Raw genomic sequence first — 25,969 nt, 5'->3', positions numbered from 1 at the left:
CCACACCCCATCCTCACCCTGCCCACCACCCACCACCCTCACCCTGCCCACCACCCTCACACTGCCCACCACCCTCACACTGCCCACCACCCTCACCCTGCCCACCACCCTCACCCTGCCCACCACCCACTACCCTCACCCTGCCCACCACCCACCACCCTCACCCTGCCCACCACCCACCACCCTCACCCTGCCCACCACCCCCACCCTCACCCTGCCCACCACCCACCACCCTCACCCTGCCCACCACCCACTACCCTCACCCTGCCCACCACCCACCACCCTCACCCTGCCCACCACCCACCACCCACCACCCTGCCCACCACCCACCACCCTCACCCTGCCCACCACCCTCACCCTGCCCACCACCCACCACCCTCACCCTGCCCACCACCCTCACCCTGCCCACCACCCCTCACCCTGCCCACCACCCACCACCCTCACCCTGCCCACCACCCCACCACCCACCACCCCCACCCTGCCCACCACCCTCACCCTGCCCACCACCCACCACCGTCACCCTGCCCACCACCCCACCACCCACCACCCTCACCCTGCCCACCAACCCCCACCCTCACCCTGCCCACCACCCTCACCCTGCCCACCAACCCCCACCCTCACCCCGCCCACCACCCTCACCCTGCCCACCACCCTCACCCTGCCCACCAACCCCCACCCTCATCCTGCCCACCCACCCACCACCCTCACCCTGCCCACCACCCTCACCCTGCCCACCACCCTCACCCTGCCCACCAACCCCCACCCTCATCCTGCCCACCCACCCACCACCCTCACCCTGCCCACCACCCTCACCCTGCCCACCACCCTCACCCTGCCCACCACACCCCATCCTCACCCTGCCCACCACCCACCACTCTCACCCTGCACACCACCCACCACCCTCACCCCGCCCACCACCCACAACCCTCACCCTGCCCACCACCCACAACCCTCACCCTGCCCACCACCCTCACCCTGCCCACCACCCACCACCCTCACCCTGCCCACCACCCACAACCCTCACCCTGCCCACCAACCCCCCCCACCCTCACCCTTCCCACCAACCCCCCCCACCCTCACCCTGCCCACCACCAACCACCCGCATGCATACCAGCCCTCCGTTGCATACCCAGCTGCAGCACAAAGACCCTGTGTTGTGGCGTCGTGACTCGACTGGGACGGGGGGGGGGGGGGGGGGCTGTTGGTGTGGCTGCCCTCCCCGTCGCTGGATGAGTCCCTACGGCGTGGCCGCACTGGCACTGGATGGGGGCGGCCTACACCTGATGGCCCTGGTCGATCCCTGCCTTGTTGCCGCCCCGCCTCTGGCTGGGGGCGGGCTGCATCCGCTGGGACGGGGTGGATCACTGTGTGGTCCTGCAAGACACAATACAGCATTCATGGTTAGACACGCAGGCAGGCGGGGCGGAGGGGGTGGTGGGAGGAGGGGGGAAGGGGGTGGTGGGAGGAGGGGGGGAGGAGGTGTGGTGGGAGGAGGGGGGAGGGGGTGGTGGGAGGACGGAGGGAGGAGGTGTGGTGGGAGGAGGGGGGGAGGAGGTGGTGGGAGGAGGGGGGGAAGGGGTGGTGGGAGGAGGGGGGGAGGGGGTGGTGGGAGGAGGGGGGAGGGGGTGGTGGGAGGAGAGGCGGAGGGGGTGGTGGGAGGAGGGGGGGAAGGGGTGGTGGGAGGAGGGGGGGAAGGGGTGGTGGGAGGAGGGGGGAGGGGGTGGTGGGAGGAGGGGCGGAGGGGGTGGTGGGAGGAGGGGGGAGGAGGTGTGGTGGGAGGAGGGGGATGGGAATGGGGCATGAGGGAGGAGAAGGGGGTTGGGAGGGGAGTGGGGCAGGAGGGGGGAGATGGAGGATGGGAGGGGAGTGGGGCAGGAGTGGGGGGGGGGGCAGGTGGGCGTTGCGCCCCTAATCTCTGCATCCGCAACTTCCCGGTCCTTGGGTCCACCTGCGAGGTCCAAGACCCTCTGTTCATGCACGGTGAGGGGGAGCAATTCAGGTGGACCCCACCCCCACCCACCCCCCCGGCCCTGGCACGCTCCCGGTTGTTATGGGCGCGCTTGTCCTGCGGTGGAGGGGGTGGGGGGGGGGGGGGGGGGGTGGGCACAAGAAGATCAGCAGTGTTAGGCGGACATATACTTGCAGCCCAGCGGTTGGGTGTATGTTGGCAGAGGTTCACACCCCATCATGCCAATGCAGCTGGCATGGGTGGGCAGGTGCAGCCATGTGGGTCTCAGCTGGGACTGTACCGCCCCCCATGTGGAGGGGGAGGCGGTGCCATATGTGTGGGGGTTGGTGCCATGGGCACAGTGGGGGGGTACTCACCCTGGCTGCCCTGACTAGGTCATTGACCTTCTTGTGGCACTAGCTGCCTATCCTGGGTGTTATGCTCACGGCGCTGACAGCTTCTCCCACCTCCCTCCACAGGCGGCGGGCGGTGTTGGCTGCACCCCTGCAGCCGTGTCCGAGGTTCAGGGCCTCCCTCCTTTAGGAGACCCACCTGGTGCCAGGTCCCTGAGGGAGACTGTGTCTTGGCGGCCGTCGGGGTACGCCACAGAGGCGTACTGCGGGTTCATGTGAAGAAGCTGTACCCTCTCGACCAACGGGACCGCCTTCTGGAGCCGCATGTGCTTCCGGAGGAGAACGGTTCCTGGAGCTGCCAGCCACGTTGGGAGTGAAACCGCGGAGGTGGACTTCCTAGGGAAGGCAAAGAGACGTTCATCGGGAATTTCGTTAGTCGCAGTGCAAAGTAGCAACCGAAGGGAGTGAAGGGCGTTGGGGAGGACCTCCTGCCAGCGGGAGTCCGAGAGATTCCTGGACCGTAGGGCCAGCAGGACGGCCTTCCAGACCGTTCCATTCTCCCGCTCCACCTGCCCGTTTCCCCGGGGGTTGTAGCTGGTCGTCCTGCTTGAGGCGATGCCCCTGCTGAGCAGGTACTGACGCAGCTCATTGCTCATAAATGAGGATCCCCGGTCGCTGTGGACGTAGGCGGGGAAACCGAACAGAACGAAGGTGGAGTTGAGGGCTTTGATGATGGTGGCAGACGTCATATCGGGGCATGGGATGGCGAAGGGGAATCTCAAGTACTCGTCGACCACACTGAGAAAGTACGTGTTGCGATCGGTGGAGGGGAGGGGCCCTTTGAAATCCACGCTGAGGCGTTCAAAGGGGCGGGAGGCCTTCACCAGGCGCGCACAGCCTGGCCGGTAGAAGTGTGGTTTACACTTCGCACAGACCTGGCAGTCTCTGGTGATAGCCCTGACTTCCTCGATGGAGTAGGGCAGATTGCGGGCCTTGATGAAGTGAAAGAACCGGGTGACTCCTGGGTGACAGAGACGTCGTGCAGGGTCCGGAGTCGGTCCACTTGTGCGCTGGCACATGTACCTCGGGATAGGGCATCAGGGGGCTCGTTGTGCTTACCAGGGTGATACAAAATCTCGTAATTGTAGGTGGAGAGTGTGGTAGGCTATATTAGGGGCATCGCGGTACCGAGGTGGGATGTACCTTATACTGTAGTATGAGTGGTAGAACCTGCCTGCTGGTTCCGCCCAGCAGGCGGAGCATAAGAGTCTGTGTTTCACCCACAGCAGTCATTCTGTACCGGAGCTGCTTGGGTAACTACTTGTTCATTAAAGCCTTCAATTGGACTACAATCTCGCTTCAGTTGTGATTGACTTAAAGAGGCACGGAAAAGTGCGCACTCCCTAGATGTAGCCGCCCGCAACGCCCAGGCCTACGTTCCCAACCGCACTGTACCCGCATGGACAGGGTGGACCCCATCCTCGACCGATTCCAAAGCATCCCAGATTCCCCACAAGTTTGTGTAGTGCGGTAGCCAGGAAACCCTGGGGTGAGGGGGCCCGATGCTATTTTTGCGGGCAAAACAAACACCCCCGGCAACGCTGCCCGGCCCGATCCGCAATCTGCAAGGGCTGCGGGAAGAAGTGTCACCTCGTGGCAGTATGCCAGGTCCGGTCATCCGCCGCTGTCTCCACAGGCGAACCAGGCCCCCTACCATTCCTCTCCTCACAGGCCATGTACGATTCATGGGGGCAGCCATCTTGGATGACGTCTCAGGACCCCGACTCGGGTGGCCGTGCATCGCCCGACAAGATCTCTCAGCTTCTGCCACAACTTGCCTCAGTGACACTGGACCAGTCTCGGCCCCGAACGCTTTCAACCGCTACGACGTCGGTACTCATCAACGGGCACAAGACATCCTGCTTGATCGACTCTGGGAGCATGGAGAGCTTCATCCATCCCAATACGGTAAGGCACTGCTCCCTCGCTGTACACCCGATTAAACAAAAGATCTCCCTGGCCTCTGGGTCCCACTCTGTGGAGATCCGGGGGTACTGCATAGCCAACCTCACGGACCAGGGTGTGGAGTTCAATAGCTTTCGACTCTACGTCCTCCCCCATCTCTGCGCTGCCACACTCCTGGGACTGGACATATCCCCCCCTCACTGTCTGCGGCCTCATGACCCTCTAGGCCGACCCTGTTTGCAAACCTTACCCCCGATTGCAAACCCGTCGCCACCAGGAGCAGACGGTACAGCGCCCAGGACAAGACCTTCATTAGGTCGGAAGTCCAACGGTTACTAAAGGAAGGCATTATCAAGGCCAGCAACAGCCCCTGGAGAGCTCAAGTGGTGGTTGTAAAGACCGGGGAGAAACATGAAATGAAAAATGAAAATCTCTTATTGTCACGAGTAGGCTTCAAATGAAGTTACTGTGAAAAGCCCCTAGTCGCCACATTCCGGCCCCTGTTCGTGGGAGGCTGTTACGGGAATTGAACCGTGCTGCTGGCCTGCCTTGGTCTGCTTTCAAAGCCAGCGATTTAGCCCTGTGCTAAACATCCCCGAAACATAGGATGGTCATAGACTACAGTCAGACCATCAACAGGTATACGCAGCTCGATGCGTACCCTCTCCCCCGCATATCTGAAATGTTCAACCAGATAGCGCAATACAATCTTTTCTAAATATGTGTATTGCATGTAAAGGTACCAAAGGGTACCGCTATAACCTCTACCACTGTAAAAACAAGGCCACCACCCCCGCCGGACTCTTTTTTAAACAGGGGGTGAATGTGGTAGGCTATATTAGGGGCATCGCGGTACCTTGCTGGGATGTACCTTATACTGTAGTATGAGTGGTGGAACCTGCCTGCTGGTTCCGCCCAGCAGGCGGAGCATAAGAGTCTGTGTTTCACCCACAGCAGTCATTTTGTACTGGAGTTGCTGGGGTAACTACTTGTTCATTAATGCCTTCAATTGGACTACAATCTTGCTTCAGTTGTGACTGATCGTGCATCAGAGAGCTCGGTCCTCCACCTGAAGATTTTATCATTTTTGATCTTGCCCCGCTGTGTGTTGTTAAACATGAAGGAAACCGACCGTTGGTCAGTGAGAAGAGTGAATCTCCTGCCGGCCAGGTAATGCCTCCAATGCCGCACAGCTTCTACTATGGCTTGGGCCTCCTTTTCAATGGAGGAGTGCTGTATTTTGGAGACATAGAGGGTAAGGGAAAAGAATGCCACGGGCCTGCCTGCCTGGTTGAGGATGGCGTCTGACGCATCGCTCTCAGCTTGGAAGGGTAGTTTCTCGTCGACCATGTGCATCGCGGCCTTGGCGATGTCGGCCTTGATATGATTGAATGACTGGTGAACCTCGGCCGTCAGTGGGAAAACGGTGGAGTGAATGAGTGGGTGGGCCTTGTCTGCATAGTTAGGGACCCACTGGGCGTAGTACGAAAAGAACCCCAGGCATCGTTTGAGGGCCTTAGGGCAGTGGGGAAGGGGGAGTTCCATGAAATCGGGGTCGGGCCCCAGAACTCTGTTCTGGACCACATAGCCGAGGATGGCTAATTGGTCCGTATTGAACATGCACTTCTCCTTGTTGTAGGTTGGGTTGAGGAGCTTGGCAGTGTGGACAAATTTGGGAAGGTTAGCGTCGTCGTCCTGGTGGTCGTGGCCGCAGATGGTGATGTTATCCAGGTACAGGAAGGTGGCCTGCAGTCCGCACCGGTCAAGCATTCGGTCCATCTCCCGTTGGAAGACCGAGACCCCGTTAGTGACGACGAAGGGAACCCTAAGGAAATGGTAACGGCGGCCGTCCGTCTCAAACGCGGTGTACTGGTGGTCTGCCTTGTGAATGGGGAGCTGGTGGTCGGCAGATTTCAGGTCCACTGTCGAGAAGACCCGGTACCGTGCAATCTGATTGATCATATCAGATATGCATGGGAGGGGGTACGCGTCGAGCTGTGTGTACCGATTGATGGTCTGGCTGTAGTCAATGACCATCCTGTTTTTCTCCCCAGTTTTTACAACTACCACTTGGGCTCTCCAGGGGCTGTTGCTGGCCTCGATAATACCTTCCTGTAGCAGCCGCTGGACCTCAGACCTGATGAAGGTCCTGTCCTAGGCGCTGTACCGTCTGCTCCTGGTGGCGACGGGTTTGCAATCCGGGGTGAGGTTCGCAAACAGGGAAGGTGGGTCGACCTTAAGGGTCGTGAGGCCTCATACAGTAAGGGGTGATACGGGCCCACCAAATTTCAGGGTGAGACTTTGGAGGTTGCACTGGACGTCAAGGCAGCGCAGGGGTTGGGGAGGATGTGGAGCCGGAAGCCGCTGAACTCTACGCCCTGGATGGTGAGGGCGGCTGTGCAGTGGGATCCGGAAGCCAGGGAGATTCTCTGGTTGGTGGGGTGTACCGTGAGGGAGCAGCGCCTTACGGGCCGCGACGTGTCCTGAGGCAGGCAAGATGGCGGCGCCCACTGGCCGCACGAGGTCTGAGGCGAGGAAGATGGCGGCGCCCGTGGGTCGCACATGCGGGGTGCCGGGGCAACCGCGGCGACCGAGCGGGCCTGGCACACAGCAACAAAATGTCCTTTCTTACCGGAGGCCTTGCAGAGCGTGCTCTGTGCCAGGAAGCGTTGTCGGGGTTGTTTTGACTGTCTGCAGAAGTAGCACTTGGGTCCCCCGGGGTTGTTTGGCTGCCGCGTGGCGCAGGCCTGGGGTTGGCTGGGGGAGGTCGCTGGTGGGGTGCATGGTAGGGTGTTGGCTGGCAGGGTCCACGATGTCCAGGAGAGGTGGGCCGTGCGGTTGGGGGCATACGCCTGTATATTGCGTGAGGCGACTGTGAGAGAGAGCGCTAGTTTCTTAGTTGCCGCGAGGTCAAGCGTGGCCCCTTCTAAGAGTCGCTGGCGGATGTAGGCCGACTCTATGCCTGTAACAAACACATCTCTAAGTAGCAGGTCAGAATGTTCAGTGGCCAAAACGACCTGGCAATCGCAGTCCCACGCCAGGGCGTGCAGGGCACTCCAGAAATCTTCCACAGACTCACAGAGGAGTTGATGCCACATGGAGAGGAGGTGCCTGGCGTAGATTTTGTTGGTCTGCTGCATGTGGTTCTCCTTCAGTAGCGCCATGGCCTCAGCGTACGTCGGCGCGTCCCGATGAGAGGGAAGGTGTCTGAGCTTAGCCGCGTGGAAAGGATCTGGAGCTTCTGTGCCTCTGAGGGTGGTTCTGTCGCAGATCCGATGTATGCTTCAAAGCAAACTAGCCAATGTGCGAAGGCCGACTTGGCATTGTCTGCTTGAGGGTGCAGCTGCGGGCGATCCGGCTTGATGCAGAGATCCATCGTTTTAAAATCTCTGCTTACTAAATTGATGCAGTATCAATTACGACGAGACGAGAGTAGAGAGTAATCGAGGCTTTATTACGCAGAGATGTGTAGCCTCCTGCAGCTGCTGCCGAAATGGTTGCAGCTCGGAGAGCCCACACATTTATACTCCGCCTACTGGGCGGAGCCAGCAGGCAGGGATCTACCCCAGTACCTGTAGTACAGGAGCATTACCGTAATACTCTCGTATGCAGTATCCACAATATCACAGTGGTGACTACCACAGAAGTGTTGACCATCGTGCGGTCCATTCGGTGGATTGAAAAACCTTCAGGTTGGATGGCCCAGTCTGGTGTGGCCGGAGTGAGCCATGTCTCGGTGAAGCAGAGCACAAAGCAGTTTCTCACTTCACTCTGGGAGGTGAGTCTAGCATTGAGGTCGCCCAGCTTGTTCTCAATCACTTGGACGTTCGCCAGGAGGACGCTGGGGAGAGGAGACGTGATGCCGCGTAATTTAAGTTTCACCTTCAGGCCGGCGCATTTTCCCCGCTTCCTGGGTAGGCGGCTGCTCTTGGATGGCAGGGCTGGCTTTGCGTAAGGTAAGGGATTGCGTTCGGAGGGGTCGTGGATGATGGTGGAGGTGTCAGGTTCACTGGAGGGAGCTGTACATGGGCCGGCCTGGTCTCCTGGGGCGTTGAGGTTGGGTTCACCTACCGGTGGGGTCAGGTGTATACCAGTCGCTCCGGGGTTAGCTTTGCTGGCGAGGCCCCGTGCCCTTGCGGCCTAGTCACGCTGAGTTTGGCCTTGATTGTCCTGAGGGAGGAAAGTTAAAAGTTATTGTTTGGTCATCGGGTGATCGTTGGGTGGGAGGGCTCCAGTCTGCAGGCGATAGCTGGGCAGGTGATCGCTGGGCGGGAGGGTTCCCGTCTGCAGGCAGTCGCTGGGCGGGTGGTTACTGGGCGGGAGGGCTCCCGTCTGCAGGCAGTCGCTGGGTGGATGGTCACTGGGCGGGAGGGCTCCAGTCTGCAGGGGGTCGCTGGGTGGGAGGGCTCCCGTCTGCAGGCGGTCGCTGGGCGGGTGGTTACTGGGCGGGAGGGTTCCCGTCTGCTGGGGGTCGCTGGGTGGGAGGGCTCCCGTCTGCAGGCAGTCGCTGGGTGGGTGGTTACTGGGTGGGAGGGCTCCCGTCTGCAGGGGGTCGCTGGGTGGGTGGTTACTGGGTGGGAGGGCTCCCGTCTGCAGGGGGTCGCTGGGTGGGTGGTTACTGGGCGGGAGGGTTCCCGTCTGCTGGGGGTCGCTGGGTGGGAGGGCTCCCGTCTGCAGGGGGTCGCTGGGCGGTTGGTTACCGGGCGGGAGGGCTCCCGTCTGCAGGGGGTCGCTGGGTGGGTGGTTACTGGGTGGGAGGGCTCCCGTCTGCAGGCGGTCGCTGGGTGGGTGGTCGCTGTTCGGGACGGGCTCCAGTCTGCAGGCAGTCGCTGGGTGGGTGGTCGCTGTTCGGGACGGGCTCCAGTCTGCAGGCAGTCGCTGGGTGGGTGGTCGCTGTTCGGGACGGGCTCCAGTCTGCAGGCAGTCGCTGGGTGGGTGGTCGCTGGGCGGGTGGTCGCTGGGCGGGTGGTCGCTGGGCGGGAGGGCTCCCATCTGCAGGCGGTCGCTGGGTGGGTGGTCGCTGTTCGGGACGGGCTCCAGTCTGCAGGCAGTCGCTGGGTGGGTGGTCACTGGGCGGGAGGGTTCCCGTCTGCTGGGGGTCGCTGGGTGGGTGGTTACTGGGCGGGAGGGTTCCCGTCTGCTGGGGGTCGCTGGGCGGGAGGTCTCCCGTCTGCAGGCGGTCGCTGGGTGGGTGGTCGCTGGGCGGGAGGGTTCCCGTCTGCAGGCAGTCGCTGGGTGGGTGGTTACTGGGTGGGAGGGCTCCCGTCTGCAGGCGGTCACTGGGTGGGTGGTCGCTGGGCGGGTGGTCGCTGGGCGGGTGGTCGCTGGGCAGGGGGTCACTGGGTGGGTGGTTACTGGGCGGGAGGGCTCCCATCTGCAGGCTGTCGCCGGGGGGTCTGCTCCTGTTTCCAATGTTCTTATGAAGAAACAAGGTTGCTGAGAAGCAATGCTTGGGATTTGTAAATGGAAGGTATTCGTGATGGAGGTGGTATGGGCTTGGAAACTTAGCTCAGGATTAAATGGAGCGCAGTGAAAAGATTCCAAATGTCTTCACCAGAATGTGATTAGCCAAAAATTGATACTGAGCCAATGTTGGAGGTGACAGGACAGTTGGTCAAAGATATTGGCTTAAATGATAAGGAGAGGGAATACTTCCTGTCTATTCAATAGTCACAGATTTGCAATTTCCTAATAAATTGATCTTTAACAAAAGTTTAATTCAGGAACCACCTTGAATAAGCAAGCTGTTGGAAAAATGTAATCCCTGCTTTAGAGAGACTTCAAATTAAAATCCATTCAATGCAACAGAGTTAGGAGTTAATAATAGTATCATGATCTTATACAACAGAACAAGGTGTTTGTCCGTCGGTTAATACGTGCTAATACTGTTATGTGTCAGGATGAAAAACATAAAGAGATTTGGGAGGAAGTCTTAGTGATGTCAAAGCTGGAGTATGTCTGAACAACAGGCTGGCGATTATCATTGACCAGAAACAACCCTGTAGATAGGGCTTTGAGCTAACTAGTGGGGGGGGGGGGTTAGCTGCATGGAAAATTAGAAAATGAGAGTGAAAGGAGAAGGTAGGAGTGCAGGTTAGTGCTGAGGTGGATTGTCACCAGAAAATAAAAGGAAGAGACAGAATGTGTGAGCATTATGTTGCACCAAGGAATCAGACAAGAGTCAGGAAATTTGATAGGAGAACAAACTTAAAGGGAGCGTTCTAAGTTTGTTCTCAGTGTGGGAGGGAGTGGGAATCACCAGGAGTTTCCCGACAGCCGACCCGGCGAGGCCGTCCCCAGTGTCTAATGTTAATTAGGAGCCCCACGGGCTTCACGCCGCAAATGACTGTCCCCCTGGCTGATTCTCCGGCACCGCGCTCAGCGGCTCCCCGCTAACGAGGGGGAACAGCACTTAAACCGAATCTGCAGAGCAAACCCCAGACAGCACACGGCCATGGCATCGCGCAGACCAGCTCCATGATTCGGAGATGCTGACCTGGCCCGATTAATGGACGCAGTGGTGGCCAGACGGGACACCCTGTTCCCCTGAGCGGGTCGGAGGGTCAGCCACAGGGCAGCCAGTGTCGCCTGGGAGGCAGTGGCAGGGTCCGTCAGCTCGGGGACCGTGTCAAGGAGGACTGCCACCCAGTGAATCTCATCGAACGCCACCAGGCTGCACAGGTGAATTGGCAATGGCCCCGGCACAGGTTCCGCCTGCTACCCCTGGGGGCCCCCGGCATCGACCCCATACCTGCCCTCCCCGCTTCCACCACCCTGTGCAAGACCCCGATATGTCCCAGCACATCCTGGCACCCACCAGCACACCCTGGCACCCACCAGCACACCCTGGCACCCACCAGCACCCATGACCAGCAACGGTGCCCACACCAGTCTCCCGCCATGCCCCACCATGCCCCCGTAATGCAGCTCACGGTACCCCCTCTGTGTCACTGCAGGAGAAGTTGGCCCACAATAGATAGGAGAGGGCTCAGATGGGTGGTGGGGTGCCAGACCTCAGGAACCTCACCCCCTATGGGAAACGGGCCCTGCAGGTCCCCGGGGTGGCTGAGGAGTGATCGGTCACCGACGTCACGTTCAGCCTGCGCCACAGAGGTGAGGATCCATCGGTCTCCACGCAGGTGACCTTTGAGTTGTCCATGCCAGCTTGATGATCCTTCACTCTCACTTACCACATGCCCAATCTCCCGCAGGATGGCAACGCAGCAGTGCTGGCCCATCCGGGGTGCCCCCTACCCCCAGCTTTCCAAGGGAGCACATCGGAGGGGAGCTCCGTGGATGCCACCGTCATCACATCAGGGTCATCACCCTCAGCTTCCCCAGCGCAGACACACACCTCACCGAGTCTCAGTCAGATGCTGAGCCTCTGGGCCAGGCTATCCCGGGGCTGATGCAGTCGACGAGTGCGGCCGTGAGATTCAGAGGGGGGATGTCAGCAACTCTCCAGCTGGTCCACAGGGACCGGAGAAGTCCCAAAGACTATGGGTGCAAGAGATGACGCCGGCAATGCATGGCACAGAGGCCAACACTGCTAGGGTGGCGACCGCACTGGAGAGCCTGCATCATAATGTCAGCAGCATGACTGGTATAAACCAGGAAATATATTTGAGGCTTGTAAGAAAGATATGACAATAATCAGGGGTGATTTTAATGTGGATATAGACTGGATTAATCAAATTGGCAAGGCTCGCCTTGAAGGAGAATTCATTGAATGTATTAGAGATTGTTTCTGAGAATTAAAACAGCTTCTTCCCCGCTGTTACTAGACACCTCAACGACCCTCTTATGGATTGATCTGGGGCGTGAACCACTCCGGCATCAGGCCGCCCGGAACGTGAGGAATCCTCCGCACCTTCAGGGGCTCGGCCAGCGGCGGCGGGTTTGGCGCCGCTCCAGCCGGCGCGGAAGGGATTGACGCTGCGCCAACCGGCACCGAAGGGCCTCCGCCAGCCGGCGCAGGTTGGCGCATGTGCGGGAGCGCCATCATGTGCTGGCGTCATCCCAGCGCATTCGCAGGGGAGGTTCTTCTCCGCGCCGGACACGGCGGGGGTTGACAGCAGCCGGCGCGGAGGGAAAGAGTGCCCCCACGGCAAAGGCCCGCCTACCAATTGGTGGGCCCCGATCGCGGGCCAGGGCACTGTGAGGGCACCCGCTGGGGCGGGATTCACGCCGCCCTCCGGCGATTCTGACCCGGCGGGGGATCAGAGAATCCCGGCCCAGATCTCTTCACACATCTTCACTCAATGCCTGTGTCTATGTATTTACATTGTGTATTTTATGTTTACCCCATTATGCATTTTCTTTGCATGTGCAGAATGATCTGTTTGAGCTGTAGCAGAACAATGCATTTCACTGGACCTCGGTACACGTGGCAATAACCCAATCCAATCCAGTATGTCGTGGAACCATCCAGGGAGGAGTCTATTCTGAATTTAGCATTGTGCAAAGCTAGGGCGGCACGGTGGCACAATGGTTAGCACTGCTGCCTGTGGTACTGAGGACCCGGGTTCAATCCCAGCCCTAAGTCACTGTCTGTTGGGAGTTTGCACATTCTCCCTGTGTCTGCGTGAGTCTCACCCCCACAACTCAAAGATGCTCAGGTCAGGTGGATTGGCCAGGCTAAATAGCCCCTTAATTGGAAAAAAAATAATCGGGTACTCTAAATTTATACAAAAAAAGTATTGCGCAAGGAGAAGGGATTAATTTGTGACCTCATAGTTTCGGATCCTGTAGGGAAGAATGATCATAACATGACAGAATTTCAAATTCAGTTTGAGGGTGAGAAACAGGAGTTCCACACGAGTATTCTGGAGTTAAACAAAGGTAATTACGTCGACACGAGGAGAGATTTGGTCCCAGTGGACTGGGCAGAAAGAGTGAAATGTAGGACAGTTGATGAGCAGTGACAGTTGTTTGAGGAGACATTCAATTCCTCCGAACTAAAATATATTCCAGAGAGGAAGAAAGATTGTAAGAGGGGGTAAAAACATCTATGGCTAAGCAAGGAAGTTAAAGACAACATAAAGACCAAAACTACAGCATGCCATATTGCAAAGGCCAGTGACGTGCTCAAATATTCCAAAACTTTTAAAGATCAACAAAGGGTTACTAAAAATGCAAAAAAAAAGCAGAGATAAATAATGAAAGAAAATTAGCATAACATTTTTAAAAGATCACAAAGCTTCCATAACTATATTAAAGTGGGCAGCACAGTAGCACAGTGGTTAGCACTGTTGCTTCACAACACTAAGGTCCCAGGTTCGATTCCCGGCTTGGGTCGCTGTCTGTGTGGAGTCTGCACATTCTCCCCGTGTCTGCGTGGGTTTCATCCGGGTGCTCCGGTTTCCTCCCACAAGTCTCGAAAGACGTGCTTGTTAGGTGAATTGGACATTCTGAATTCTCCCTCTGTGTACCCGAACAGGCACCGGAATGTGCTTCATTAACATTGCAGTGTTAATGTAAGCCTACTTGTGACAACAAAAGATTTTTTAAAAAGGGAATACAGTCACTAACTGTAATCAAGTAGAGGCAATAAAAGATTCTTACTTGCATTCAAGAAGTTTAACTCAAATTTCTACTGAGTTTTAACGTTGCGAGACTTCACTAGATCCACATGGTAGATCTCTACAGAGAGGAAAAGGAGCATTTGGCGGAGCCGCTGATCAAAGTTTTCCAGGTCTCTCTGAACACAGGATTAATCCCGGGGACTGGAGGATTGCAAATGTGACGCCGTTGTTTAAGAAAGGGGCAAACGATAACGCTTAGTACGGGTTGAGATAAATGGACACTTGGAGAACAATAAGTTAATACTGGGCAGTCAACATGGCTTTGTCCAGGGCAGGTCATATCTGACAAATTTAATTGAGTTCTTTGACGAGGTGACACGGGCAGTAGATAAGGGTAATGTGGTGGATGTTGTATATTTGGACTTTCAGAAAGCATTTGATACAGTGCCATATGGCAGGTTGCTCAGCAAATTAAAAATGTTTGGGATTGATGGGTCCTTGAAAATGAAATGAAATGAAAATCCATTATTGTCAGGAGTAGGCTTCAATGAAGTTACTGTAAAAAGCCCCTAGTCGCCACATTCCGGCGCCTGTCCGGGGAGGCTGGTACGGGAATCGAACCGTGCTGCTGGCCTGCTTTAAAAGCCAGCGATTTAGCCTCGTGAGCTAAACCAGCCCCGGCAGCATTAATTAGAAGTTGGCCAAGAGTTAGGAAACAGATGTAGATGCAGATGGGCATTTCTCAGACTGGAGGCGAGTTGAACGTGGTATTACCCAGGGCTCAGTGATGGAACCCTTGCTTTTTCTGATTTATATAAATGATTTAGAAGTGGGTGTGAAAGGTTCCGGTGGCAGCAATGAAGGGGTAAATTTCAACAGCGGTGGTCTGGGAAGCACTGAAGGCGGTGGTTAGACGGGAGCTGATCTCGATACGGGCCCATAGGGAGAAGGTAGACAGGGCAGAGATGGACCGATTGGTAGAGGAGATACTACAGATCGATAGGAGGTATGTCGAGACCCTAGAGGCAGGGCTTTTAAGGGATGGGCGGAGGCTATAGGTGGAGTTTGGCTTGTTAACCACAGGGAGGGTGGTGGAGCAGCTGAGAAAGGCGAGGGGGGGGCGATCTCGGAGTATGGAGAGAAGGCCAGCAGAATGCTTGCACAGCAGCTTAGAAAGAGGGAGGCAGCCAGGGAGATAGGGAAAGTAAATGACGGAGACGGAAACCTGGTTGGAATTCAGCAGGGGTGAATAAGACGTTTAGGGATTTCTACAGTAGGCTAGAACAAAGAACAAAAAACAAAGAAATTACAGCACAGGAACAGGCCCTTCGGCCCTCCCAGCCTGCGCCGATCGAGGTCTACTTCCCTCTGTTCCCGGCCGTTCATATATCTGTCGAGATGCATCTTAAATGATGCTATCGTGCCCGCCTCTACCACCTCCGCTGGCAAAGCATTCCAGGCACCCACCACCCTCTGCGTAAAAAACTTTCCACGCACATCTCCCTTAAACTTTCCCCCTCCCACCTTGAAATCGTGACGACTTGTAATTGACACCCCCACTCTTAGAAAAAGCTTGTTGCAATCCACCCTGTCCATACCTCTCATAATTTTGTAGACCTCAATCAGGTCCCCCCTCAACCTCCGTCTTTCCAACGAAAACAATCCTAATCTACTCAACCTTTCTTCATAGCTAGCACCCTCCGTACCAGGCAACATATTGGTGAACCTCCTTTGCACCCTCTCTAAAGCATCCTCATCCTTCTGGTAATGTGGCGACCAGAACTGCACGCAGTATTCCAAATGTGGCCTAACCAAAGTCCAATACAACTGTAACATGACCTGCTGACTCTTGTACTCAATACCCCGTCCGATGAAGGCAAGCATGCTGTATGCCTTCTTGACCACTCTATCGACCTGCGTTGCCACCTTCAGGGTACAATGGACCTGAACTCCCAGATCTCTCTGTACATCAATTTTCCCCAGGACTCTTCCATTGACCATATAGTCCGCTCTTGAATTTGATCTTCCAAAATGCATCAACTCGCATTTGCCTGGATTGAACTCCATCTGCCATTTCTCTGCCCAACTCTCCAATCTAACTTCCAGCTGCACAGGGGCACCAGACAAGGATGCCCACTGTCCCCGCTGCTGTTCGCACTAGCAATCGAACCGCTAGCAATCGCGCTCAGGGCAGCAAAAAATTGGAGGGGGATCCGAAGGGGAGGCAGAGAGCACAGAGTCTCACTCTATGCAGATGATCTGCTCCTCTACATCTCGGACCCACAAAACAGCATGGACGGAATCATTGCGCTCCTGAAAGAGTTTGGAGCCTTCTCGGGCTACAAACATGAGCAAAAGCGAGATCTTCCCAGTACACCAGCAGGGGGGGGCGGGGGGGGGGGGGGGGGGGGGGGGGGGGGGGGCAGCACTAAAGGGGCTGCCGTTCAAACAAGCCCGAAATAAATTCCGCTACCTGGGGATCCAAATAGCCCATGACTGGAAAGGGATCCACAAATGGAACCTCACCAGCCTGGCGGAGGAGGTAAAAAAGGACCTGCAAAGATGGAACACACTCCCACTCTCCCTCGCGGGGAGAGTCCAGACGATCAAAATGAACGTATTGCCCAGGTTCCTCTTCCTGTTTAGATCCATTCCGATCTACATCCCCAAGGCCTTCTTCAAAGCGCTGGACAAACTTATCATGGCGTTCGCATGGGGGGGGGTAAAAATGCTAGGATCCCAAAGAAGGTCCTATAAAAAACAAAATCCGGGGGGGGCTAGCCCTCCCGAATCTACAATTCTACCACTGGGCGGTAACAGCCGAGCGAGTAAGGGGATGGATCCAGGAGCCAGAAGCCGAGTGGGTGCGTGCGGAGGAGGCCTCCTGCATGGGGACCTCCCTCTGGGCCCTCGCCACGGCAGCACTCCCATCCCCACCCAAAAAACACTCCACCAGCCCAGTGGTGACAGCCACCCTCCAATCCTGGAACCAACTGCGGCAGCAATTTGGCCTGAACAAAATGTCGGACAAGGCTCCCATCTGCAACAACCATAGGTTCACACCAGCACTGACTGACGCCACCTTCAAAAGGTGGAGGCAGGACGGGGGGACACTGACAGTCAGGGACCTATACACGGACGACAGGATCGCAACACTGGACAAACTGACAGAGAAATTTCGGCTAGCCAGGGGGAACGAGCTACGGTACCTGCAGCTCAAAAACTTCCTACGAAAGGAGACAAGGACGTACCCACAACCGCCACGACAGACACTACATCCAGCAGAGGGCAGCAGAGCAGAGCTACTGATCAGCTGTTCTGGGGAAATTTGCATACGTGCAGTGCGGTCAGCCTAAGTTGAAGGTGGTTTGTGGAGAGGCTGTTGGCAAGTGACAGTTAAACCCGAAACACTTTGTGAGTGTTTCCCACCCTACCTCCTCCTCTAACCAACCCCCCCACCCCACGGTGGTTGGGAAGCGGGAGCAGGGGCCTGTCGTGAAGGTGAGTGAGTGCCTTTAAATTTGCTTACCTTTGAGCGGGAGCAGGGTTTGAGGTAATATCAGGTAAGCTCTTCCTTTCTTTTTCTTTTTCTTGTTTTTTTTAAAATCTAGAGGTGATGTCAGGGAAGGCAGTACAATGCTCCTCCTGCAGAATGTTTGAGGTGAGGGACGCCGTCAGTGTCCCTGCTGATTTCATCTGTGGGAAGTGCACCCAACTCCAGCTCCTCAAAAACCGTGTTAGGGACCTGGAGCTTGAGCTGGATGAACTTCGGATCATTCGGGAGGCAGAGGGGGTCATAGATAGGAGCTTCAGGGAAATAGTTACACCAAAGACTGGAGATAGATGGGTAACTGTAAGAGGGACTGGGAAGAAGCAGTCAGTGCAGGGACCCCCTGCGGTCGTTCCCCTGAGTAACAAGTATACCGTTTTGGATACTTGTGGGGGGGACGACTTACCAGGGGTAAGCCATGGGGTACGGGCCTCTGGCACGGAGTCTGTCCCTGTTGCTCAGAAGGGAAGGGGGGAAAGGAGTAGAACATTAGTAATTGGGGACTCAATAGTCAGGGGCACAGATAGGAGATTTTGTGGGAGCGAGAGAGACTCACGTTTGGTATGTTGCCTCCCAGGTGCAAGGGTACGTGATGTCTCGGATCGTGTTTTCCGGGTCCTTAAGGGGGAGGGGGAGCAGCCCCAAGTCGTAGTCCACATTGGCACTAACGACATAGGTAGGAAAGGGGACAAGGATGTCAGGCAGGCCTTTAGGGAGCTAGGATGGAAGCTCAGAGCGAGAACAAACAGAGTTGTTATCTCTGGGTTGTTGCCCGTGCCACGCGATAGTGAGATGAGGAATAGGGAGAGAGAGCAATTAAACACGTGGCTACAGGGATGGTGCAGGCGGGAGGGATTCAGATTTCTGGATAACTGGGGCTCTTTCTGGGGAAGGTGGGACCTCTATAGACAGGATGGTCTACATCTGAACCTGAGGGGCACCAATATCCTGGGGGGGAGATTTGTTAGTGCTCTTTGGGGGGGTTTAAACTAATTCAGCAGGGGCATGGGAACCTGGATTGTAGTTTTAGGGTACGGGAGATTGAGAGCATAGAGGTCAGGAGCACAGATTTGACTTCGCAGGAGGGTGCCAGTGTTCAGGTAGGTGGTTTGAAGTGTGTCTACTTCAATGCCAGGAGTATACGAAATAAGGTAGGGGAACTGGCAGCATGGGTTGGTACCTGGGACTTCGATGTTGTGGCCATTTCAGAGACATGGATAGAGCAGGGACAGGAATGGTTGTTGCAGGTTCCGGGGTTTAGGTGTTTTAGTAAGCTCAGAGAAGGGGGCAAAAGAGGGGGAGGTGTGGCGCTGCTAGTCAAGGACAGTATTACGGTGGCGGAAAGGATGCTAGATGGGGACTCTTCTTCCGAGGTAGTATGGGCTGAGGTTAGAAACAGGAAAGGAGAGGTCACCCTGTTGGGAGTTTTCTATAGGCCACCTAATAGTTCTAGGGATGTAGAGGAAAGGATGGCGAAGATGATTCTGGAAAAGAGCGAAAGTAACAGGGTAGTTGTTATGGGAGACTTTAACTTTCCAAATATTGACTGGAAAAGATATAGTTCGAGTACATTAGATGGGTCATTCTTTGTACAATGTGTGCAGGAGGGTTTCCTGACACAATATGTTGACAGGCCAACAAGAGGCGAGGCCACATTGGATTTGGTTTTGGGTAATGAACCAGGCCAGGTGTTAGATCTGGAGGTAGGTGAGCACTTTGGAAACAGTGACCACAATTCGGTGACCTTTACGTTAGTGATGGAAAGGGATAAGTATACCCCGCAGGGCAAGAGTTATAGCTGGGGGAAGGGCAATTATGATGCCATTAGACATGACTTAGGATGTGTTGGTTGGAGAAGTAGGCTGCAAGGGTTGGGCACACTGGATATGTGGAGCTTGTTCAAGGAACAGCTATTGCATGTTCTTGATAAGTACGTACCAGTCAGGCAGGGAGGAAGGGGTCGAGCGAGGGAACCGTGGTTTACCAAAGAAGTGGAATCTCTTGTTAAGAGGAAGAAGGAGGCCTATGTGAAGATGAGGCGTGAAGTTTCAGTTGGGGCGCTTGATATTTACAAGGAAGCGAGGAAGGATCTAAAGAGAGAGCTGAGACGAGCAAGGAGGGGACATGAGAAGTCTTTGGCAGGTAGGATCAAGGAAAACCCAAAAGCTTTCTATAGGTATGTCAGGAATAAAAGAATGACTAGGGTAAGAGTAGGGCCAGTCAAGGACAGTGGTGGGAAGTTGTGTGTGGAGGCTGAGGAGATAAGCGAGATACTAAATGAATACTTTTCGTCAGTATTCACTCAAGAAAAAGATAATATTGTGGAGGAGAATGCTGAGACCCAGGCTATTAGAATAGATGGCATTGAGGTGCGTAGGGAAGAAGTGTTGGCAATTCTGGACAAGGTGAAAATAGATAAGTCCCCGGGGCCGGATGGGATTTATCCTAGGATTCTCTGGGAAGCCAGGGAAGAGATTGCTGAGCCTTTGGCTTTGATTTTTAGGTCATCATTGGCTACAGGAATAGTGCCAGAGGACTGGAGGATAGCAAATGTGGTCCCTTTGTTCAAGAAGGGGAGTAGAGATAACCCCGGTAACTATAGGCCGGTGAGCCTAACGTCTGTGGTGGGTAAAGTCTTGGAGAGGATTATAAAAGATACGATTTATAATCATCTAGATAGGAATAATATGATTAGGGACAGTCAGCATGGTTTTGTGAAGGGTAGGTCATGCCTCACAAACCTTATCGAGTTCTTTGAGAAGGTGACTGAACAGGTAGACGAGGGTAGAGCAGTTGATGTGGTGTATATGGATTTCAGTAAAGCGTTTGATAAGGTTCCCCACGGTCGTCTATTGCAGAAAATACGGAGGCTGGGGATTGAGGGTGATTTAGAGATGTGGATCAGAAATTGGCTAGTTGAAAGAAGACAGAGAGTGGTAGTTGATGGGAAATGTTCAGAATGGAGTTCAGTTACGAGTGGCGTACCACAAGGATCTGTTCTGGGGCCGTTGCTGTTTGTCATTTTTATAAATGACCTAGAGGAGGGCGCAGAAGGATGGGTGAGTAAATTTGCAGACGACACTAAAGTCGGTGGAGTTGTAGACAGTGCGGAAGGATGTTGCAGGTTACAGAGGGACATAGATAAGCTGCAGAGCTGGGCTGAGAGGTGGCAAATGGAGTATAATGTGGAGAAGTGTGAGGTGATTCACTTTGGAAAGAATAACAGAAATGCGGAATATTTGGCTAATGGTAAAATTCTTGGTAGTGTGGATGAGCAGAGGGATCTCGGTGTCCATGTACATAGATCCCTGAAAGTTGCCACCCAGGTTGATAGGGTTGTGAAGAAGGCCTATGGTGTGTTGGCCTTTATTGGTAGAGGGATTGAGTTCCGGAGCCATGAGGTCATGTTGCAGTTGTACAAAACTCTAGTACGGCCGCATTTGGAGTATTGCGTACAGTTCTGGTCGCCTCATTTTCGGAAGGACGTGGAAGCTTCGGAACGGGTGCAGAGGAGATTTACCAGGATGTTGCCTGGTATGGAGGGAAAATCTTATGAGGAAAGGCTGATGGACTTGAGGTTGTTTTCGTTAGAGAGAAGAAGGTTAAGAGGTGACTTAATAGAGGCATACAAAATGATCAGAGGGTTAGATAGGGTGGACAGCGAGAGCCTTCTCCCGCGGATGGAGGTGGCTAGCACGAGGGGACATAGCCTTAAATTGAGGGGTAATAGATATAGGACAGAGGTCAGAGGTGGGTTTTTTACGCAAAGAGTGGTGAGGCCGTGGAATGCCCTACCTGCAACAGTAGTGAACATGCCAACATTGAGGGCATTTAAAAATTTATTGGATAAGCATATGGATGATAAGGGCATAGTGTAGGTTAGATGGCCTTTAGATTTTTTCCATGTCGGTGCAACATCGAGGGCCGAAGGGCCTGTACTGCGCTGTATCGTTCTATGTTCTATGTACTGGAAGACCTACTGGATGCAATCCTAGAGAAAGGGAACTGTATCGACATGTATGACCGACTGGTAGAAAGGGACGACACCGTACTGGACGCAACAAGAAGGAAATGGGAGGACGACCTGGGGATGGAGATAGGGTGGGGACTCTGGAGCGAAGCACTGCATAGGGTCAACTCCACCTCCACGTGCGCAAGGCTCAGCCTGCGCAACTAAAAGTGGTACATAGAGCCCACTTAACGAGAAACCGTATGAGTAGGTTCTTCCCGGAGGTGGAGGACAGATGTGAACGGTGCCAAAGAGGCCCGGCCAACCACGCCCACATGTTCTGGTCTTGCCCCAGACTTGTGGAGTACTGGACAGCCTTCTTCGAGGCTATGTCCAAAGTGGTGGGGGTGAGGGTGGAGCCATGCCCGATAGTGGCGGTCTTCAGGGTTTCAGAACAGCCAGATCTATTCCTGGGGAGGAGGGCGGACGCCTTTGCCTTTGCCTCCCTGATCGCCCGCCGTAGAATCCTGTTTGGCTGGCGGTCAGCAGCACCACCCAGAGCTGCAGACTGGCTGGCCGACCTCTCGGAATCTCTCCAAATGGAGAAAATCAAATTCGCCATCCGAGGGTCGGACGACGGCTTCCACAGAACGTGGGAGCCATTCATGCAACTGTTCCGGGACCTGTTTGTGGCCAACGTACAAGAGGAAGAATAGTCGGGTGGCCAAGAATCAGGGGAATATGGACGGGAATCGGGGGAAGGTAGCCCGGGGGGGGGGGGCTACGGGTTCGTTACGGGGGTTTGATGGCTAGCTAAGGCCCAAAACCAAACTAAATAATTGCCTATAAACATGTGCCTCGGCCATATTGGGGAATGTAAAATATGTGTGCCGGCTAAAGGGGGCGGCCACAATTATTATTACGAAGATGCTTACCTGTAAATATATATGTTATTTTTTGCGTGTTCTTTTTTTTTCTCTCTCTCTAACAATTTGTAATTTGTTCAATATAAAACATGAAAACTGAATAAAAAAACATTTATAAAACTCTCCAATCTATGTATCTTTTGCTGTATTCTCTGACAGTCCTCCTCGCTATCTGCAACTCCACCAATCTTAGTATCATCTGCAAACTTGCTAATCAGACCACCTATACCTTCGTCCAGATCATTTATGTAGATCACAAACAACAGTGGTCCGAGCACGGATCCCTGTGGAACACTAATCACCCTTCTCCATTTTGAGACACTCCCTTCCACCACTACTCTCTGTCTCCTGTTGCCCAGCCAGTTCTTTATCCATCTAGCTAGTACACCCTGAACCCCATACGACTTCACTTTTTCCATCAACCTGCCATGGGAAACTTTATCAAACGCCTTATTAAAGTCCATGTATGTGACATCTACAGCCCTTCCCTCATCAATTAACTTTGTCACTTCCTCAAAGAATTCTATTAGGTTTGTAAGGCATGACCTTCCCTGCACAAAAGCATGCTGCCTATCACTGATAAGTCTATTTTCTTCCAGATGTGAATAGATCCTATCCCTCAGTATCTTCTCCAACAGTTTGCCTACCACTGACGTCAAGCTCACAGGTCTATAATTCCCTGGATTATCCCTGCTACCCTTCTTAAACAAAGGGACAACATTAGCAATTCTCCAGTCCTCCGGGACCTCACCCGTGCTCAAGGATGCTGCAAAGATATTTGTTAAGGTCCCAGCTATTTTGACCCTCGCTTCCCTCAGTAACCTGGGATAGATCCCATCCGGTCCTGGGGACTTGTCCACCTTAATGTCTTTTAGAATACCCAAATCTTCCCCCTTCCGTATGACAACTTGACCTAAAGTATTTAAACATCCATCCCTAGCCTCAACATCCGTCCTGTCCCTCTCCTTGGTGTATACCGATGCAAAGTACTCATTAAGAATTTCACCCATTTCCTCTGACTCCACGCATAAAGACCTAAAGTATTTAAACATCCATCCCTAGCCTCAACATCCGTCCTGTCCCTCTCCTTGGTGTATACCGATGCAAAGTACTCATTAAGAATTTCACCCATTTCCTCTGACTCCACGCATAAATTCCCTCTTTTGTCTTTGAGTGGGACAATCCTTTCTCTAGTTACCCGCTTGCCCCTTATATACGAATAAAAGGCTTTGGGATTTTCCTTAACCCTGTTAGCCAAAGATATTTCATGACCCCTTTTAGCCCTCTTTATTGCGCGTTTGAGATTCGTCCTACTTTCCCGATATTCCTCCAAAGCTTCATCAGTTTTGAGTTGCCTCGATCCTATGTATGCTTCCTTTTTCATCTTAGCTAGTCTCACAATTCCACCCGTCATCCATGGTTCCCTAATCTTGCCATTTCTATCCCTCATTTTCACAGGGACATGTCTGTCCTGCACTCTAATCAACCTTTCCTGAAAAGACTCCCACATTTCAAATGTGGATTTACCCTTAAACAGCTGCTCCCAATCCACATTCCCTAGCTCCTGCTGAATTTTGTTATACTCTGCCTTTCCCCAATTTAGCACCCTTCCTTTAGGACCATTCTCATCCTCATCCATGAGTATTCTAAAACTTACGGAATTGTGATCTCTATTCCCAAAGTAATCACCGACTGAAACTTCAACCACTTGGCCGGGATCATTCCCCAATACCAGGTCCAGTATGGCCCCTTCCCGAGTTGGACTATTTACATACTGCCCTAAAAAACTCTTTTGGGTGCTCCTTACAAACTCTGCTCCATCTACGCCTCCAACACTACACGAATCCCATTCAATGTTAGGGAAGTTAAAATCTCCCATCACAACCACCCTATTGCTCCTACAGTTTTCTGTAATCTGTCTGCATATTTGTACCTCTAATTCATGCTCGCTTCTGGGATGCCTGTAGTAAAGTCCCAACAATGTTACTGCACCCTTCCTATTTCTTAGCTCCACCCATATTGCCTCAGTGCTTGAATCCTCCATAGTGTCCTCCTTAATCACAGCTGTGATATCATCTCTGACTAGTAATGCAACTCCTCCACCCCTTTTACCTCCCTCTCTATCCCTCCTGAAGCATCTATACCCTGGGATATTCAGTTGCCAGTCCTGCCCTTCCCTCAACCAAGTCTCAGTAATACCAATGACATCATATTCCCAGGTACTAATCCAAGCCCTAAATTCAACTGCCTTACCTGCTACACTTCTCGCATTAAAACAAATGCACCTCAGACCACCTGTCCCTTTGCGTTCATCATCTCTTCCCTGTCTACTCTTCCCCTTAGTCACATTGAGTTTATTATCTAGTACCTTACTGGCTTTAGTTGCTGCCTCTTTACTGACCTCTAACTTTCTAATCTGGTTCCCATCCCCCTGCCACATTGTTTTAGCAAAAGCACCCCCTAGGACATTGGTTCCAGTCCTGCCCAGGTGTAGACCATCCGGTTTGTAATGGTCCCATCGCCCCCAGAACCCAGAAAGCTTTTGACAAGGTGCCACACAAAAGGTTGCTGCATAAGATAAAGATGCATGGCATTAAGGGTAAAGTAGTAGCATGGATAGAGGATTGGTTAATTAATAGAAAGCAAAGAGTGGGGATTAATTGGTGCTTCTCTGGTTGGCGATCAGTAGATAGTGGTGTCCCTCAGGGATCCGTGTTGGGCCCACAATTGTTCACAATCTACATAGATGATTTGGAGTTGGGGACTAAGGGCAATGTGTCCAAGTTTGCAGATGACACTAAGATGAGTGGTAAAGCGAAAAGTGCAGAGGATACTGGAAGTCTGCAGAGGGATTTGGATAGGTTAAGTGAATGGGCTAGGGTCTGGCAAATGGAATACAATGTTGACAAATGTGAGGTTATCCATTTTGGTAGGAATAACAGCAAACGGGATTATTATTTAAACAATAAAATATTAAAGCATGCTGCTGTGCAGAGAGACCTGGGTGTGCTAGTGCATGAGTCACAGAAAGTTGGTTTACAGGTACAACAGGTGATTAAGAAGGCAAATGGAATTTTGTCCTTCATTGCTAGAGGGATGGAGTTTAAGACTAGGGAGGTTATGCTGCAATTGTATAAGGTGTTAGTGAGGCCACCCCTGGAGTATTGTGTTCAGTTTTGGTCTCCTTACTTGAGAAAGGACGTACTGGCACTGGAGGGTGTGCAGAGGAGATTCACGAGGTTAATCCCAGAGCTGAAGGGGTTGGATTACGAGGAGAGGTTGAGTAGGCTGGGACTGTACTCGTTGGAATTTAGAAGGATGAGGGGGGATCTTATAAAAACATATAAAATTATGAAGGGAATAGATAGGATAGATGCGGGCAGGTTGTTTCCACTGGCGGGTGACAGCAGAACTAGGGGGCATAGCCTCAAGATAAGGGGAAGTAGATTTAGGACTGAGTTTAGGAGGAACTTCTTCACCCAAAGGGTTGTGAATCTATGGAATTCTTTGCCCAGTGAAGCAGTCGAGGCTCCTTCATTAAATGTTTTTAAGTTAAAGTTAGATAGTTTTTTGAAGAAAAGGATTAAGGGTTATGGTGTTCAGGCCGGAAAGTGGAGCTGAGTCCACAAAAGATCAGCCATGATCTCATTGAATGGCGGAGCAGGCTCGAGGGGCCAGATGGCCTACTCCTGCTCCTAGTTCTTATGTTCGTATGTTCTTATGTTCAATGACCCAAAAATCTGAACCCCTCCCT

At 53.7% G+C, this 25,969-nt stretch overlaps 1 long non-coding RNA gene across 1 annotated transcript in view; it reads right to left on the bottom strand.

Annotated features, from left to right (window-relative positions):
• Window positions 1-1,233: 1,233 nt before the first annotated feature.
• Window positions 1,234-25,969, bottom strand: part of LOC119962168 — a 40,768-nt gene continuing 16,032 nt past the window's right edge. Inside the window, exon 3 of the long non-coding RNA XR_005459824.1 lies at window positions 1,234-1,374. This is a non-coding gene — a long non-coding RNA (uncharacterized LOC119962168). The remainder of the gene's footprint in view (window positions 1,375-25,969) is intronic.

The sequence above is a fragment of the Scyliorhinus canicula genome, chromosome 2 (assembly GCF_902713615.1).
Source record: "Scyliorhinus canicula chromosome 2, sScyCan1.1, whole genome shotgun sequence".
Taxonomy (NCBI): domain Eukaryota; kingdom Metazoa; phylum Chordata; class Chondrichthyes; order Carcharhiniformes; family Scyliorhinidae; genus Scyliorhinus; species Scyliorhinus canicula.
This window is presented reverse-complemented; position numbering and strand designations above follow the sequence as displayed.